Genomic DNA, 18,492 nt, shown 5'->3' with positions numbered 1-18,492 from the left:
TAAGTCCTGAAAGATCTCGCAACTGATCCCAATCAAGTTAAAAAATCTAACGGAAAAGACAATGCAGAAAGTAAAATAAAGGTAGAGGGGTTTATATCATAAGTTCTGGGGGCAATGTGAGCCAGAGATCTTATGTCACCACCTCGTACCTTACTCTGTAAAGAAAATTGTAAAAAGTAAAAGAAAGGTGAAGGGATTTATATCATAAGTTATGAGGGCAATGTGTGCTGGAGATCTTATGATGTCACCACCTCATATCTTACTTTGTAAAGAAAATTACGTAAAGCTGTTTAAATAAATGTAATTTTACCAGCAGAGAATTGGGCAGCGTAACCGCGCTATTTGGGAGGGAGGAGCTCTGAAGTTGCAAAGAAATCGACGACACGGGTGCTGTGTAAAAACAGGCTTTCGGTTGTCGAAAAGGCAGATGCTGCATAAAAACAGGCTTTCCGGTTGTTAAAAATGGCTTCCAAAAATTATTTCCTTCTAAAAACACCGTAAAGAGAGATTGAGAGAAACCGAACTGGTGCTCTGGGACTCGTCATAAGTTTCTTCGTCGCGACACCTATCATTAGTACCGCCTTGACAAAATTGGGTGTCTTACACTTCGTTATTCATGTTTGTTCTTCATCAACGGGTTCTCTAACCATCGTTGTGATCCGACTTCACTACAAATAAAATAGTTAGGAACAACATGATCTATATGATACATATATAATGAAAATGGCAAAACAAACCATAAGCCATATGATGCGGGTCAACAAGATTGCCTATATTCACATGAGAGAAGTCATCTTCTACTACAACAACGAGCACAAAGGATTACAAAGAGACATTCATTAATCCCTTGGCCCAGTCGTTATACTCTATGCTCACAGCCCAAGAGAATAAATTTGTGCTAGCATTGTGTCCAAGATAAATACTAGATATCTATTTTCTTCGTGCCAATACCCTTTCTCTCTCCTCATTACACAAGGCCAAGCAATGTCCTATAAGTATTTTTAAGTCATCTTGCTTTCTATTTTTCTTGAGGTACCTTCAATTCCTTTGATTTTTTTTTTTTACCTTTTTTATAACATTTTATTTATATTAAAAAACAATACTGTGAATTTCTTTTAGGCTGCGAAGAAATTTTTAGTGCTATTTGTATCATAGTAAAAAAGGAAAAAAGGAAATGAAATTGGCTCTCCCTTTTGTTATATGCTAATGGCGATCGTTGATTTACTAAGCACTTTTATTATTTGTTGCTACGAGGTATCTCAGAATTTTAACATCTTTCACCAACAAACTATAAAAGGTACAAGATAGAGAGAGGAGTCCCCTTATCAAAGCAATGGAGTATAGATTTCATTTTACCATGCAACCTATTAGGCCCTTATATAAGAAGACAATAAGTAGGCAGCAAGGAGGTTACGTGGATTTGATGTCTCGGGTTTGATTTTGATTGGATCTATATGAGAAGATAAGGATTATGATTATACCCAGTTAGGGACATGGGGTCCCTGATTTTGGGGGTTTATGAGTTGAGAGGATGTAATATTATTCTTTGGATACACCTCTGGTTCAAGGCTTTGTCTTCACAGGAACAATGGCCTCAATTTTGTGGCTAAAACATGCTTACAGCTTACAACCATGGTACTTTTCCTGTGGGCAGTAGAAAAAAGAGTCATCTAGGTTGACAATTTGCAAATAGAGTCCCCTGGGAATTTTGCAAATTAGGTCATGCCATAAACTTGATACCAAAATGCGCGTATTTTTTTTACTATTAAAAAGGCCAGAATGTCTGTAGATATGTGAAAAGTTGAAAATTACCCTGTAAAATTAAAAAAATGCCTGTGACGCTCCATCAAAGCAAGAGGTGTAATATAGTGGCCCCACCATATGCATAGGCTAGGGTGGATATTGTGGGACCAACCCCTTAAAAACATGAGGTAAAATGGTGGGCCCCACCAGATGCATGGGTTTGGGTCGAGTTGATGAGACACACCCCTATCAAAACATTAAGGCCACGTTTGGATACCCCATGTTTTTGTATTTGGATCTGGATACAAAATACATCAATCATCCTCAAGCTCATCATCCCCGTGCTCGTGTTGTGTGTTTGTGTGTGTGTGTGTGTGAGAGAGAGAGAGAGAGAGAGAGAGAGAGAGAGGCGTCTCGCTGCTGCTGTAGCAAGGGCGAGGAGCAACGAGGGTGAAGGCAATTTGCTACAAATGTTGATTTCCAAATAATGTCTTGCAGGACAAATTTGAAAATCGGATTTTTCACTGTTGTAGCTGATTTAAGAAATCTAAGGATCTGATTCAGTTCCAAATCTCAATTGCATATGTGAGAAATCCAAATCTAAATCTCGTGGGTATCCAAATGTGGCCTAAACGGCCACACGCCATCAAAACAGGAGGTGTAGAATGGTGAGCCCACCTTATACGTGTTTTGAGTTGAGTTGGTGGGACCCAGCTTATCAAAGTCACTGGTATTTTGGTCTTTTTACATAGTAATTTTCATCTTTCACATATATGGACATTTTGATCTTTTGACAACTCAACTCAACTCAACTAAGCCTTTGTCCCAAACTAGTTGGAGTCGGCTAATGAATCATTTGGAAAATTTTCTTGAAGGAGGTGAAAGAATCTACAAGGCTCAAATTGACTAAGTCTAATCCCGACGTTCGTTGGCTCGTCCACATCAATCATTTTCTTCCATTCTATCATATCAAAGGTCATGTTCTCTGTTATGTTCCTAACCCTCGAGTCTTTCCTCACTGTTTCCACCCAAGCTGTTTTCGGTCTACCCCTACCTTTTTTACTCCATCAACTTGGCACGAGTCACTTCTTCTCACTAGAGCATCCAAATGCCTACATTTTGATCTTTTGACGGGTAAAAAAAATCTACCACGGGTACTTTGGTCACAAAATTATGGCACGACGGGATTTGCAATATTCACTCAAATGTGACAAGTCTATTTGCAAATTGTCAAACTAGAGGACATTTTTTTGCAAATAAAGCATAGTAGCTTTTACAAAAAACCCCTATTTAAACTTAGGGGAATGATATTTTTCTTGTCAAACTAGAAGACAATTTTTCGCAAATAAAGCAGAGTAAAAGACTTCTTTTCAAAAAAACCCCTATTTAAATTTTGGGGAATGATATTTTCTCCCTCCTGAAAGATAAAATCTCCCCCCCCCTAACGTTATTTGTGAAGTTTTAAAGAGGGGGGGGAATGTTAAAGAGGGCGAATTTATCCTCAAGCAGTGAACATTCTCACAAAAACCGTTAGGGGGGGGGGAGGGATATCATCTCCCTAAATTTAACAATGTACAGAATTACAATCTATGATGATGAGCCGGTACAAGGACAAGAGGGGAGCCATTTGTTTCAATGATCCAAACCATTTGTCAGTGCGGCTTGCTATGGGCGGCCCATGCAACAAAACCCGAGCTGCACCCGTTAACCGTGTGCGCGTTTGGGCGGGCCACACTTAAAGTACTTAACCCGACCCCATTGACACCTTACAGGCGGACCCCTGTTCGAACCCTAAACTAGAAACCCCAACTCATATCAGTCCTTACAGTAGGCCGACGCGGCAATTATCTTTTTTCGTCTTCTCTTCCCCAGGTGGAAAATTAGGGCGAACCAGTTTCTGAGTAGATTCCAAGATTGCGTTGCAGAGCCTGATAGCCTTTTCTAGGGTTTACATCAACGCTTCGCATGCTTTCTTTGAGGTAAATTATCACTTGAATTCGCAATCTGTGCCTTCTTTTGTATGTATTTTCGCTTTGATTCTCGGTTTGGCGTATATATTCAAGTGCACCTTTTGGATTCTCGGCAGATAAACCTAGGTCTTGCATTCTTTTAGATTCTTGTTTGAATTAGCAGGTCCTTTTACTTTCATAGCGTTTTGGTCCTCTTGAATTTTGTCTTCTTGGCCTGATTTTCGTGTACGGACATAGAATTTACATTGATAGGCGATGCTCATTAAGCCTATGTTCAGTGCTTGGTGCTTATAGTGAATTGAGTAGAGTAAAAAGGTACCAATAATTTGTATCTCATTGTCTCGTTGTTAGTGACCCGTTGGACTATGTTGAATCTAGAGATATTTGTTGCTTTCTTTAGTTGATTAGTAGAAGAGGGGTTGGTGAACATGGGTTGTCGAAAGGAGAGGAGAACGTTATAAATGTTGTTGAATCTTTCCCATTAATATTTCCCTCTGGGAAAGAGTAGGAGTTCACCACCTCTGGTGAGGATTATCCACATGAAAACTTCCAAAAACTATATTTTTTCGTGCATGTCATATCTTAATAAGCAAAAAGGCGAACGCCATACAAAAAAGCAACAAAAAGCGCAACAGAGCAAAGCTATAAACCAAGTAAACTAATGTCCTCCACAAACATGAAAGCAAAGATGTCGGACTAACAAAGGCCAAGGCTACAGTTGGGGCACACTATGCCAAATTCTCAAGGTGTTACAACATACCCCAAAATTCGCTAATCTGTCCACTATTCCATTTCATTCCTGATGGGTGCGAGTAATTTTACACACACATCCAATTAATGATATACTGCAATTCCAAAAAGAAATGGAGCTTCCAAGGAGAAAATTGACATCCCCGAGGCATTTGATGACTCGGAGAGGGTTGCTTGTATTCCAAATTTTTTTGAACAATGCATTTCTTTACGATCTTTAGCTCATTCCAAATAGCCATGACCCCCGCCTTTAAGGTGTGACACTCCCCACAAGGACTTGCAAAGTCAAGAATGAATGTTATCGGTGGGATTTGAAATAGTCACCCAAGCCAGCTCGATTGAAAACAATATTGTTCTTGACATAGACCTTATTGCTCCCATCAAAATTGAGATTGAACCACCCAAGGGAAGGGCTACTCCAAGAGTCAAGGGGCTAGGTGGGAGGCACATATCCTTGGGCACATAAACTCAATCATTAATGACGTCTTGCAGTTTAATGCCTAAAAAAGTTGAGATTCTACCATTAAAAAAAGAAGAAGTTTAGATTCTGGTTCGTATTACAACACCTCAATAATGTTTGCATTAATTAGCTGACCTAAGAAGATTTGTCTTCCATTAAAACCTCAGTTATCCCTTCCCTTTCATATAAGACAGCTGCAAGATGCAGGAGACTTTTCCAATTGCATTGGAGTCTTTTTTTCCCCACCGGCCTGCACTGCCACTTCCAGAAGGTGATAATGGTGTCAAATGAGTTGGAGATAGGTTTAGGCCATGTTCGTTTACGATTATGACAATCGATTGTGAGGGCGACACCGATTATTGGACTCAAATTTAAATGTAATTTTGGGACCAATAATCGGTTTGGCACTCACAATCGGTTGTTATAATCTTAAATAAACAGAGTTTTAATATGAAATATGCTGAAAATCCCCCATAGTCGCACTGAACATGAGCGTTGCACAAAGATACAGGGCGAGCTCTTTTGAAGAGTTGGTCTCTAGTTAGAAATTTACGATGCATTGCACTCCATATAAATGGAATGGCCCCGAGAGAGGTCGGAGACCTCCATATATTTGATTTGTTTGAATTCCTCCTCCTTTTCCTACTTCCTTCTCATGAAAGGGTTCTCAAGGGTTTCTAACGCAGGAGGGAAAGAGATATTTTGAAAGAAAGTTTTATTATCTTTGATATCAAACTTAATTAGGATAAATCTCATGAATCATATGAATAGTACGATTCATTAAAAAATTGCAAGATTCATATAAATTTATATTTAGTCTTGGGATTTAAATTTAAATCCATAAGATTTAATTTGAATCGTAAATCATAAGATTTTCAAAGCAATGCTCTGAAGTACACTTCATGTCTTCCATAATGCTGGATATGGGACTTCGGAGGTGTCGATCTCAGTAGTTAATGACAACTCAAGTTTCAACATGGTCAATCGGGCAAGCGGAAGCAACATTTTCTTTGGATTTACAAAGTGATACGAGACACTTCTTGGATTAGGTCTAACTTACAATGATACCATGAAAGCCATCAATGTTAAGGGAAGGAAAAAGAGAGAAGAGTAAGTGCCTTAGTCTGACTTTTCCCTCCGTTCACGACTTATTTACGTTACTAACATTTCTTTACAAAAGAATTACTAAATGCCCTCGTTGTTGATAATCTACAAATCCTATAAATACCCCCAGAGTGTGAATGTTAACATATAAAATTGGAAAGTCAATGTCCTCTTACTCTGGAGGAAAGGAAGTGCTGGGTAGGGATTGTCTTTAAGATAAGGTTGCTGACAGATGGGTTGTGTTAGAATATACGTATAATGTCTAAGGGCATATTTGTCTTTGTACCTTATTCTCTCTTAATATAAATACGTAAGTGAGGAGGAGATCTCTCCAACTCACTCCCATTCTCTTCTCTAACATGATATTAGAGCAAAGGTCCTGAATTTAAACCTCCTTGATATTAAAATTCCACATGCAATTGCCAACCCCAAAAAAGAGGGGCCACACGTGAGGGGGAGTGTTAAAGTATAAAAGATTAAATAGCGCCTTCCCCAACAGCTTAAGCTTTTGGAGTAATTGGTTGTTTCACATGGTATCAGAGACATTCTCTCTTGTTGCGAAGATTCCATCTGTTAGTGTCTTGCTTTCGCTGGCAATTAATCATGGTTGGCCACTCTTTCAATTGGATGTGAAAAATGCCTTCCTTCATGGCGACCTCACCGAGGAGGTATACATGTAGCAACCTCGAGGGTATGATGCTCAAGGTAGATGTCCTCCTCCGTGTGTCGCTTGTGAAAATCTCTCTATGGCTTAAAGCAATCTCCGCGAGTGTGGTTTGGGAGGTTCAGTGAGGCTGTCATGCTTTTTGGCATGAAACAATGCGCCGTAGATCACTCTGTTTTCAGTCATCAGTCTGCGGCTGGCTGCATACTTCTGATAGTATATGTTGATGATATTATCATTATCGGCAGTAACTCAGTGGGTATACAGAAATTGAAGACTCTCTTGCAGAAAGAGTTCTCCACCAAGGATCTAGCTCGCCTAAGGTACTTTATTGGGATATAGGTAGCATATTCTTCTTGATCTCTCTCTATCACAGAGAAAGTACGTGTTGGATTTATTAGAGGAGACATGAAATCTTGGATTGAAACTTGCATCTGTGCCCATGGACCCGAATGTGAAGCTTATTCCAGAAGAGGACGGCTTGTTGGATGACCCTGGCATATATATGAGGTTTGTTGGTAAGCTCATATATCTCACAGTTACTTGCCCAATCATCTCATATATTGTAGGAGTAGTTAGTCATTATATGAGCTCACCACGTATCTCTCACCAGGTTGCAGTAGTCCTTATTCTCAAGTACTTGAAAGGCGCTCTAGGGAGAGGTCTGTTGTTTAGAAGGCATGGTCATATGAAGATTGAAGGATTCTCTGATGTAGATTGGGCTGGATCTCCAGTAGATAGGAGATCAACCACTGGATATTGCACTTTTGTACGAGGTAACTTGGTGTCTTGGCGAAGCAAGAAACATGCGTCATAGCAAAGTCCAATGCTGAGGCTGAATACAGGGCACACACGAGTATAGAACTTATCTGGCTGTATTCCCTTTTGTGTGAGATAGGTATTGCTCCTCCTTCTCCTTCTTGGTTGTATTGTGATAATAAGGCTGCAATTCATATTGCTACCAATCCAGTCTTCCATGAACGAATGAAACACATCGAGGTGGACTGCCGTTTCATTCGTCAGAGAATCCAGAAGGGGGAGATAAGCACAGTTTTCACTCGATCCGTAGATCAGCTGGCTGATATCTTTACAAAGTCCTTAAGCAAAGCTAAGTTGAGCGATATTTGTAACAAGCTAGGAATGTATGATATATACATTCCAGCTTGAGGGGGAGTGTTAGAATGTATTTATAATGCCTAAGGGCATAGTTGTCTTTGTACCTTATTCTCTCTTAATATAAATACATAAGTGAATGGGCGATCTCTCCAACTCACTCTCTTCTTCTCTCATTCTCTTCTCTAACAGGTTGCTCTATCAATAGTAGGTCATATGTCAATCTTAATTTTGATGAGAGTTCCCTTTGCAATTAAAACATGCTGGAATGGGTGGAATTATTAGGCAACATGAGGTGAGATGAGGATGGTATTCTCGGGGCCTATATGGTTCACAGATTCTAATGAAGCAGAGTTGCTTCAAGTTCTTGGAGCACTAGCTCTCTTTTTTCAATGTCATTCGTGATTGATGATATTTTCTTAACGTTATATGGATTAGCAAAGGGTGACGAGTATCGCCTAATGGGCGAGGTTTTTGAGCTCTAGCTCAGGTTGAGCTAGAGCTCTATAAATAAACCATCTCCATGTTGTTTGACTCATCCAACCCATCCATTCTATAGGACATCACATAGATAAGGTGTCCCTAACAAACCATCACCATAATCTTAACCACTCGATCTATAGGAGCCCATTTTCTTGCCATCCATTTTAACCCTCCACAAATCATAACCCTAACCATAACCCATAATCCTAACCATAACCATAGCCATAACCATAACCATAACCTATAAAATGACTGTTTATAGTTTGACTCATCTAGTCCAGTCATTTTATAGGTTATGGTTATGGTTATGGGTTATGGTTAGGGTTATGATTTGTGGAGGTTTAAAATGGATGGCTAGAAAATGGGCTCCTATAGATCGAGTGGTTAGGATTATGGTATGGAGATGGTTTCTTAGGAACACACTATCTATGTGAGGTCCTATAGGAAGAATGGGTTGGATGAGTCAAAGAACATGGAGATGGTGTATTTGTGAACTCTAGCTCGGCTTGAGCTCTAGCTTACGAATCGTGCTCCCTATATATGGATATATGGTTTGTGAGCTAGAGCTCAGCCTGAGCTAGAATGGTTTGTGAGCAGCTGCTCAAATAAGCTTGTCCGAGCAGAGCTCACAAACCATAGGGGGGACCACATTTTTTGGGGGATCCAAAGCATTCATTTGGAAGGCTCTTCCATGGATAGGGTGTGTACCAAAAATCGGCCCTATAGGATCATCCTAACCCAATCAAAGGTAGAGGGCAAATGGACAGACACTGTGTGTCCATGTTTCTGCCTATTTCCCCCTCCACAAATGGCAGGGTTAGGATGATCCTATAGGGCTGATTTTTGGGACACACCCTATCCATGGAAGGGCCTTCCAAATTAATGCTTTGGATCCCCCAAAAATGTGGCCCCCGTATGGTTTGTGAGCTCTACTCAGATAAGCTTTTATGAGCAGCTGCTCACAAACCATTTCCTCTCTCTCTCTCTATCTATATATATATATATATATATATATATATATATATATATATATAGAGAGAGAGAGAGAGAGAGAGAGAGAGAGAGAGAGAGAGAGAGAGAGAGAAGGGTTGTTGCGCTCGAGCGCAGCTTGGCTTAGCTGCGCTCGAGCACAGAAACAGGGGGGTGGGGTCATTGTGGGGGTGATCCTAAGCATTCATTTGGAAGGCCCCATCATGGATGGGGGGCCTACCAAAAATCAGCTCCATTGGATCACCAATGGGTGTCCATTTGTGGGGCCAAAAATGGACAAATACTGTTTGTCCACAAATCTGTCCATTTTTGGCCCCACAAATGGACACCCTAAGGTGATCCAATGGAGCTGATTTTTGGTGGACACCCTACCCATGAAAGGGCCCATCAAATGAATGCTTTGGATCCCACCCAAATGTGGCCCCACCCTGTTTCTGTGCTCGAGCGCAGCAAATGCATGCTCATATATATATATATATTTGTGAAATTTGCTCCACAGGAATCAAGAGTGGTGGAATTCCCAAAGAACTTGGAACTTTTAATAGTAGTGAGGGCGCTTCCCGTTTGTTCAGAGACCGAGTTGTACATCTGATATAGTCCGCAAACATCTTGAGCAATAAAATCCCTTATAAGCGTTGCTATAGAATAGCATGCTCAGAGACCTGTAGTATTGCACCTTTAATCACATTCCGAGGAAGAGGTACCACATGAAAACCTGACAATGCACTTCATCCAAAGATGACAAACTTGTTGAAGAAAGCCATCCTCCATAGAATCTCATTCCGCCTTTAATAATCAATATATTTCAGGTATTCTGCAAACAAAGACATTGAGTCTCTCAAATTCAAATTTATTTAAGTGTTAAATATACCAAAGAGAATTCATGCACTGTTCATGTAGGCATGTACACTTTGTAAAGAGGCTAAGAAATGATTACCTGTCCTTGCCATAGTCCGGCATGTAACATAGGAACATTGAATAGAATAATCTCTTTTCTCAAGGTGATCACTGGTTAGCAGTTGGTCCATAATAACTCACCAGATGAAAGCCATGGCAAATAGAGTCTAGCTTGGGCCTCATATATTATCAAATTGTGCGTGGGCACTAATACATATAATCACATCAAGAAAAGTGCTGGGAAAACTCCACAAGCCCTCGATCCAGATTACCACATTTAACCCCCGCATGCACTCAAAATACAACCATAAATTGTAGATGCTTGTAAATCATTTAGCACACATCTGGTCTGATCATCCTAAGATCTAAGAGCCTTAACCAGTTATCCCCAATCATTTCCAAATCCTTAGAAATATGTGCAATAGTGAATGCAGTTGAGTAATATTCCATGCCATCTGGTGATGCCTCATATCGGTTTTGTTGAAAGTATCTCCATCAACAATCAGAGAGGCTTCCTATCCTTTATTTTATTGTTAGGCTGGCCATCTTCACTTGTCTTTTCTTTAGTGTATGGTCTCTTTACACTTATATTTGTTGAGGATACTTCATCTTCATGAACGCTCAGTGGGGTCCTACGAACACGCTTGAAAGATGGGCCTCTTTTTTTTTTTAATTTTTTTTTTAAAGTATACGCAGTTGCATAAAATATACCTTCTCAACAAACACACACACACACACACACCACACACACACACACAAATACCAGCTGGGCCGGGATTGCCAAAGCTGGATCCATCAAAGTTTAAGTTCAGCAACTGTTTGCACAAAATTATACCGCAAGCGCACGGGTCAATCGTAGCTACGGGTCGATCACAGGGAAGAGCTATTAAACCTCTTAACTTAGGCAAAGTAAACAATTATCCAAATATTACTACTAATTATCTACTGATTATCTAATCTAGATGATTAAATTAAAGCCAATTTACTAGTCTAACAATTTTCCAATTAATAGAAACCACTTCTCTAATCTAAGGGAAACCTATTCAAGCAATTTAACTATTAAAATTTTTTTTTATAAAATAAATTAAAGGACTGATTTGATTGAGAATTTTAACCACTAATTTATTCACTAATCTAACACAATAATTATTTAATTTAATGAAAAACTTAAAGAACTATCTAGGTGCAAAGTTGTAAAACTATTAGAATGTTGCCTAAAATTCAAATAAAAAGTCTTAGGGTTAGAATCCACCATAGGTTAGATAAAAATTATTAGTTTGTATATATAGATTCGCTTCGATCACAATCTTGAATTAGATGGACTTGTATAGATGATCAATCCGATCAATGAAAAATCCAATCAATGGATGAGATTTCTCATTAGTAATTGATCAAGTACACAAACAATTTTCAATATCTATACAAGACTCTATAAATTCTCATCAACGATCACATATACAAGAGATAATCAATGGCATATATGATCTATAATTCGAATTTACAACCCCTTGTATATTAAAATTATATTCACAAAATTGAATCTAGACCGTTAGATCACACAATCTAACAAATTTAATCTACCCTTAAGGCTTCATCTAAACCCTAAGATTAAAAATTTAGCTACTCATTATTTATTCAAAACACAAATAATAAAAGATTACCATGATCAATAATCTAAACTAAAAGAAATAAAAAAAACAATAATTCAAAAGAATAAGAGTGCTTCCCCTTTAATTGAACTGTCCAAGTACAAGCATATTCCAAAAGAAAGAAAATAAATTTTCGACCCTCATCTTTAAAGTTCATCTCCAATTCTTCTTGGATGGTTCATGATGATTGAGCCTCCTTGTGAATTTGAGTTCTTGGAATTGGTTGATGGTAGCCAAGGGAGAGAAAAAAAATTGAATTTCTTTAGTTAACTATCAAGAGGAGAGAAGAGAGAGAGAGCCCCCATAAATAGAAAACGTCCACCTCCTCTTGGTAATTGCCAACTTTCTTAATGCAAGTAGGAATCGTCCACTTCCTTCTTATTTTGGCTCCTTTTGCTTTTGGAAACTCTCCACCAATAGGAAATAAGTGGATTGCTAAGAGGGGTAGGCGTGGATATTCCTAAAAATAAGATTCCACATGTTTTTCCTAACCATAATAGTGTGGAAATAACGTCCAAAGAGGGGAGAAAACGTGTATAATTTGTGCTCAAATTTGGTTTGGTTGGAAGTTACCAATTTTGATCCATTTTTCTTCTCGGTTACAAAATATAATAAAAGTTGGGTGTACATATTACCAAATTTGATCCCCTTTTGCTTTCAACTCTAATGTTATACGGTGATTGATGAGTTGTAAGGGGGAGAATTCATCCATTCCACTCAACTTTTTCTGGTGCTTGTGAAACTACCATATTGTCCCTACTCTTCAAAATAATTACACCCATCGCCATAATTATTTGCAAATGGCAAGACTACCCCTCCTTTATATTGTACACAAACACTTGATATTTCTCCTCTCCTCTTCATCTCCAATAAACGATCCAAACCATTCAATTGACGGTCAACTTGTAAATTACTTGCACCACTAAACCGTCCCATTGATATGATCTGAACCGTTAAATTTGCAGGCCTCGATATGAATTTTGATCTTACCAATGAGCGCACCTCTTGAATCCTTTTTGTGGGCTGATCTGGACCATTCAAACGACGGTCAATAAATGTGAATTAATTTTCCCCTCCAAGTCCATTTTCCATGGATTTTCTGAAAATAACCTGAAACATAAAAACAAGGGAAAATACCATCATAGCACCGCTTTAATTAAATAATATGCATCCCTAAGTACCTAAAATTCACACATTAATGTGTTCATCAGCAACCTAGGAGAAGGGGGCTCCAACTCCTGTAGATTCCCCTGATCCTATCTGGAAAGCATTTCCTACATAAGAAATCAAAAGATGCTCTTTCAAGATTCTTTTTATTTCAAGCAAACTGAAAATACAATGAGCAAAAAAGTGGAAAGCATTTCCTTTATCGAAGTACTACCCAGATGTTTCTTTATTTAATGAAAAGATAAAACTACCAATGCTGAAGGCCTATGAATGTGGTAAAAGAATTGCATAAGACGTTTCGCTGATGGGTTGTTGCATGTGAGAGCGGCCATCTTATATGAATTAAATGAATAAGAATTTAAAAAAAAGAAGAAGAATGTGGTAAAAGAAACAAGTATTCATAAATCATGGGACCCTTTACATCACAAAAGATACTGACTGATCAAATATGATCAGAAATAGCTCAGTAAAATGATGAGTTGTGGAAAAGCCATGTAAACCCTAAACATACAAGGCTTTTATTAAAGTCCCCAAATGTAACCATGCAACTGCTACATCCCTAATATATCTACCATAACTTCTTTTACCTATAAAAAAAAAACATCCCTAATATATCCAACACACAACCATTCAATATATATATATATATATATATATATATATATATATAAAATATTCCCACATCGGAAGCGGAGAGAGAAAGTTCCTGTGTTATATGTTGTAGACCCCCATTCCCTGTGAAGACGCGTTTTAAAACCGGGGAGGGCTGCGGCCTAGAACCGGACAATATCTACACGGTTGCGTCGGGGCGTTACAAATATGGTATCAGAGCCGTACCTCCTCTAGTATGATGTGCCAGCGAGGACGTTGGGCCCTTTACGGGGGGTGGATTGTAATAGTCCCACATCGGAAGCGGAGAGAGAAAGTTCCTAGGTATATGTTGTAGACCCCCATTCCCTGTGAAGTCGCGTTTTAAAACCGGGGAGGGCTGCGGCCTAGTACCGGACAATATCTACACGGTTGCATCGGGGCGTTAAAAATATGGTATCAAAGCCGTACCTCCTCTAGTACGATGTGCCAGCGAGGATGCTGGGCCCTTTAAGGGGGGTGGATTGTAATAGTCCCACATCGGAAGCGGAGAGAGAAAGCTCCTGGGTTATATGTTGTAGACCCCCATTCCCTGTGAAGACGTGTTTTAAAATCGGGGAGGGCTGCGGCATAGAACCGGACAATATCTACACGGTTGCGTCGGGGCGTTACAATACACACACACAGAGAGAGAGAGAGAGAGAGAGAGAGAGAGAGAGAGAGAGAGAGAGAGAGAGAGAGAGAGAGAGAGGTTTCTACACACAAGTGTAGATAAGTTATCTACACACTAGCTTAAAATACAGTGGAAGGCATATTGTTTGGGTGATCCAAACCATTCATTTGATTGGCCCTCACATAGATAGGGTGTCCACAAAAAATCAGCTCCATAGGATCATCCCAACCCTACGATTTGTGGAGGTAAAATGGACGTGTATAAACCTTCACAAATCTGTCCATTTTTTGCCTCCACGGTTTGAAGGGTTAGGATGATCCTATGAAGCTGATTTAGGCACACCCTATCTATGTGAGGGCCCATCAAATGAATGCTTTGGATCACCCAAACAATGTGGCCCCCCACTGTATTTTAAGCTAGTGTGTAGATAACTTATCTACACTTGTGTGTAGAAACCGTTTTCTCATATTATATATATATATATAGGGGAAAGTGACTGTGAGCGGCCCCTCATATAAGCTTATATGAGGTGACCGCTAAAAACATGGCGGGCCCACATTTTTGGGGTGATCCGAGCCGGTCATTTGATAGGCCCTGACGTAGATAAGGGGTGCCCAAAAAATCAGCTCCATAGGATCATCCCAACCCTTCGTACTGTGAAGGTGAAAGAGGGGAAAATGGACGGGTAAGTGGGCAAATTTATACCCACCCATTTCCCCCTCTTTCACCTCCACAGTTAGTAGGGTTGGGATGATCCTATGGAGCTGATTTTTTGGGCATCCCCTATCTACGTCAAGGCCTATCAAATGACCGGCTCGGATCACCCCAAAAATGTGGGCCCACCATATTTTTAAGCAGTCACCTCATATAAGCTTATATGAGGGGCCGCTCACAATCACTTTCCCCATATATATATATAAACCAACGGGTTTCTTTTCCTCACCAGTCAAGCATGCTTATCTTGAGTGATGGACAATTTGCTAATTGAGGAAGCATGCATATTATATATTATTAGCACTAGTCTTAAAGTTTTTAAACATAGGTACTCGACTTTGATGTGTTGCTGATTCATATGACTAACTGTTGTAAACTAGTGTACTCGTGCTGTTGCTATAAATGGTCATGTGGTACTCCCTTAGTAACATGGATTGGTAGGCTTGATTTTTTACCTTTTCTGTCATGAATTAGTTGTCATGCTCTGTATGTTTGCTCATTGCTTGGGAAAAGAGGATTTCAAAGACAAATCAGAGCACTCTCATTATCATAATTGAGAGCAGACATATATCATAGACATTTGTTTGAGGCAAGTGAGTTCCGCTCTGGTGGTAGTTATGGTTTTATATTCTACGTCAGAAGGAGGTGAAATTTCTAAGTTTTACACCTCAACCTTCTAATGATTATTCCTAAGGCTCTGTCTGGTTGCATGCACTTACCTCGTGTAAAGTGGTATACGTAGTCAACAGGTAGGAGACAAGCCTTGAATTTTCCTGGAACTTACGTCGTAGAATAGTGGTAAATAGTGTATGGTTGTCAACCTCGTAGAGTAGTCGTAGGGAGTGTCATTACCAATATAGAGGGAGAAGAGAGAGGGAAGAGAGACGAAGAGAGAGTAATCGTCATTCCCTAGAAATCCAAACAAAATTTCACCTTTTTGTGGAATTGGGTTTGGATTTCTTAGGAAGTAGTCAAGGGTGACACATCAGACATGCAATTATTAAACATGAAACATCCCTGGTAGTCTCTAGGGATTTCAATGCTATATTGGCAACCAAACAAAGGGAATTTTCTGGTGTGGTACCCAAATGGCAAATGCCAAGTAAAACCCCCAAGCCATCCTGTCTTTTGTGCAACCAAACACACTCTAAGACTGAAAACCTTTGAAGTTTTGTGGAATTATGTACCTATCATTCTATGAATTATTGCTACAAAATCGTGGCTAAACTGATCGTCCACCATCCATATCTTCTTCCAAAAGATCATTTCGCCTGAACAAGGTGCCTTTTTGTGAATAATATTTCTATAGTGCAAGACCTTGTCCAAAGTATTGATAACAAGGTGAGGGGTGGCAATATTGTCTTGAAGTTGGATATGGCTGAAGCATATGATAGAATGAACTGGCTTTCCGTTCTATCAGTGTTGACTAAATTAGGGTTCAACATGGGAGACCTACTCTCTTCGAATTTATTTATTATAGTTGAAGAAGTCCTAGGAAGTGGCATTTCTAATGTTTTTGAAACGGGAAAAACTAAATATTTCCATGTTGCTCTAGGGTGTATTCCAGTTACAGTCTTTTCGTTGATGATGTTGTCATATTCTCTAACAGATCAAAACCCTCCATTGATGATATTGTGAAATTTCTCTCTAGTTTTGAAGCTGCCTCTGGTCAACTCATAAGCAAATAGAAGTTGCTACATTTGCTTTGACAAATTAGCTTTTTCCGAAGGTATTGCTGCTTCTCGGTATTTATCAGGATTGAAGATACATATTAGGAAACATCTGATCTGTACCAGAGCCTGGACCATTCACGAGGCATATCAACTTGCTTTACGGATGGAAGAATATATCTAAAAAAAAAAAATAAAAAAAAAAAAAATCCTCAGCTGGCATTAGAGGAGTGATGATTAACAACAAGAGATTTTGCGCTAGATCGACTCTTGATCAAGGTTAGTCAGGTAGTTACAATAATTGGAAATTTGCTTGCACAATTCTGATCAATAAAAGGTTGGATTTTTATGTAGGAAGAGATCCAAGATGTTGAAATCAATGTTACCTGGAATGTGATTCGTTCCGGTATGCGGTACGGGAGCGGGTATGGGGTACGCTGGTTAGCCCGGTATGCGGTATGATGGGGTATTGCATACAAATTTATTCAAAACGAAAGTTCAGTTCCAAAATAAAATATATAAAATTTGAAGATCTCAAAATATCACTAAATAAAGTACCATTGCATACTCAATCCTAAAAGAAAAGAAATAGAAAAGAACTCTCTAGTTCTGGAAAAAATGTAAAAAAAAATGATAAATGACCAAATCAATGAGTTAGTGTGCTTGTCTTTCCCTTGTCCATTGAAGTGTTCCCTTTTGCAAAGATGATAGTGTGCTTGTCTTTCCCTTGTCCACTGAAATGTTCCCTCTTGCAAAGATGAATATACGAGTTTATTGTCCGGGATGATGGCGTCATCATTTTTAGCTATCTTAATTGCGAACATACCACGTTTGGGGTCGTGCAATCCGGATCGCGGGATGATATGGGTAGTAGCGATCCCGGTAGCAAAAATCGAGCGGAGCATTTAGATCATTCGATTCATACCATTAAACGTGAGGGTCCAACACTTCCTTCGATCGCTACTACTCCGACTATTAGTTAGAAGGGGTAGCCCGGTTGACGGGAAATGGATGTGGGCAAGAGGGACCTTTTCACCAGATTTTCTTGGTTTGAGTGTTAGGGTTTTATGATAAGAAAAGCACTACATTTATATGAAAAATGCTCCTTTTTGCAATATCATGCACTATTTTTGGGTTTTGTAATCTCATCTGAAGGTGTAAAAGCGGTTGCCGAGAAGGTGAAAGCCATTGCTAATTGACCGACACCTAGATCCTTTGGAGATGTTTTCAGTTTTCTTGGTCTGGCCACTTTTGATACCAAAATCAGGCCAAAAGAACAAGATTTGATGCCCCAAAAAAATACTATAAATATAAAATGACGAAAATAAAAATAAAAGATAAAAGATAAAAGATTTGATGCACGCCGCAAGTTCTACATCAAGAGATCCAACCGAATCCACACACTTTAGGCAGTGCAGGAATTCTTCAATCCTGTAAGGCGCAACCAACATAAGACAATGGTAGAAAGGATGGAAAAGAAAACCCCATCTGGAGTCCATAATTTCCAAAAACGATGTCATCCTCTATATGTCCATCACCTCTTCTTTAGAGTTAGCGAACCTTCAAGGGTAAACCTTGGTTTGCATCCATATGACAACATTGAGGGAATTTCCCTCCACAGTCCTAGGCTCCACATATGATAATATCAACTTGACATCGCATATCATCATCATTACCTCTGCTGTCAAAGAGTCCAAGACACTGCGATAAATTGACTGAACCATCATGCCCCTTAACGATCTCCCAAATCCCAGAAAGACTGATTTCTTAAACTTGAACCATCAAAGTAAGGCTTGAGAAAACCCATCGACAAAGGGGACCACAGAGGGTCTAAATCCCATAAAGACTATGGTTTCC

The 18,492-nt window shown here is 39.3% G+C and overlaps 1 protein-coding gene across 1 annotated transcript in view; it reads left to right on the top strand.

The window, feature by feature from the left end:
• Positions 1-3,514: 3,514 nt before the first annotated feature.
• The window catches only part of LOC143879444 (uncharacterized), a 43,516-nt gene continuing 28,538 nt past the window's right edge, over positions 3,515-18,492 (top strand). The window contains exon 1 of the mRNA XM_077381828.1: positions 3,515-3,722. The gene's annotated coding sequence lies outside the window, so the exon portion shown is untranslated. The remainder of the gene's footprint in view (positions 3,723-18,492) is intronic.

This window comes from Tasmannia lanceolata, unplaced genomic scaffold, assembly GCF_043159265.1.
Source record: "Tasmannia lanceolata isolate RefF3 unplaced genomic scaffold, GAP_Taslan_0.1 ptg000006l, whole genome shotgun sequence".
NCBI classification, from domain to species: Eukaryota; Viridiplantae; Streptophyta; class Magnoliopsida; order Canellales; family Winteraceae; genus Tasmannia; species Tasmannia lanceolata.
The sequence above is the reverse complement of the archived record's forward strand: the minus strand, read 5'-3'. Positions and strand labels throughout refer to the sequence as shown.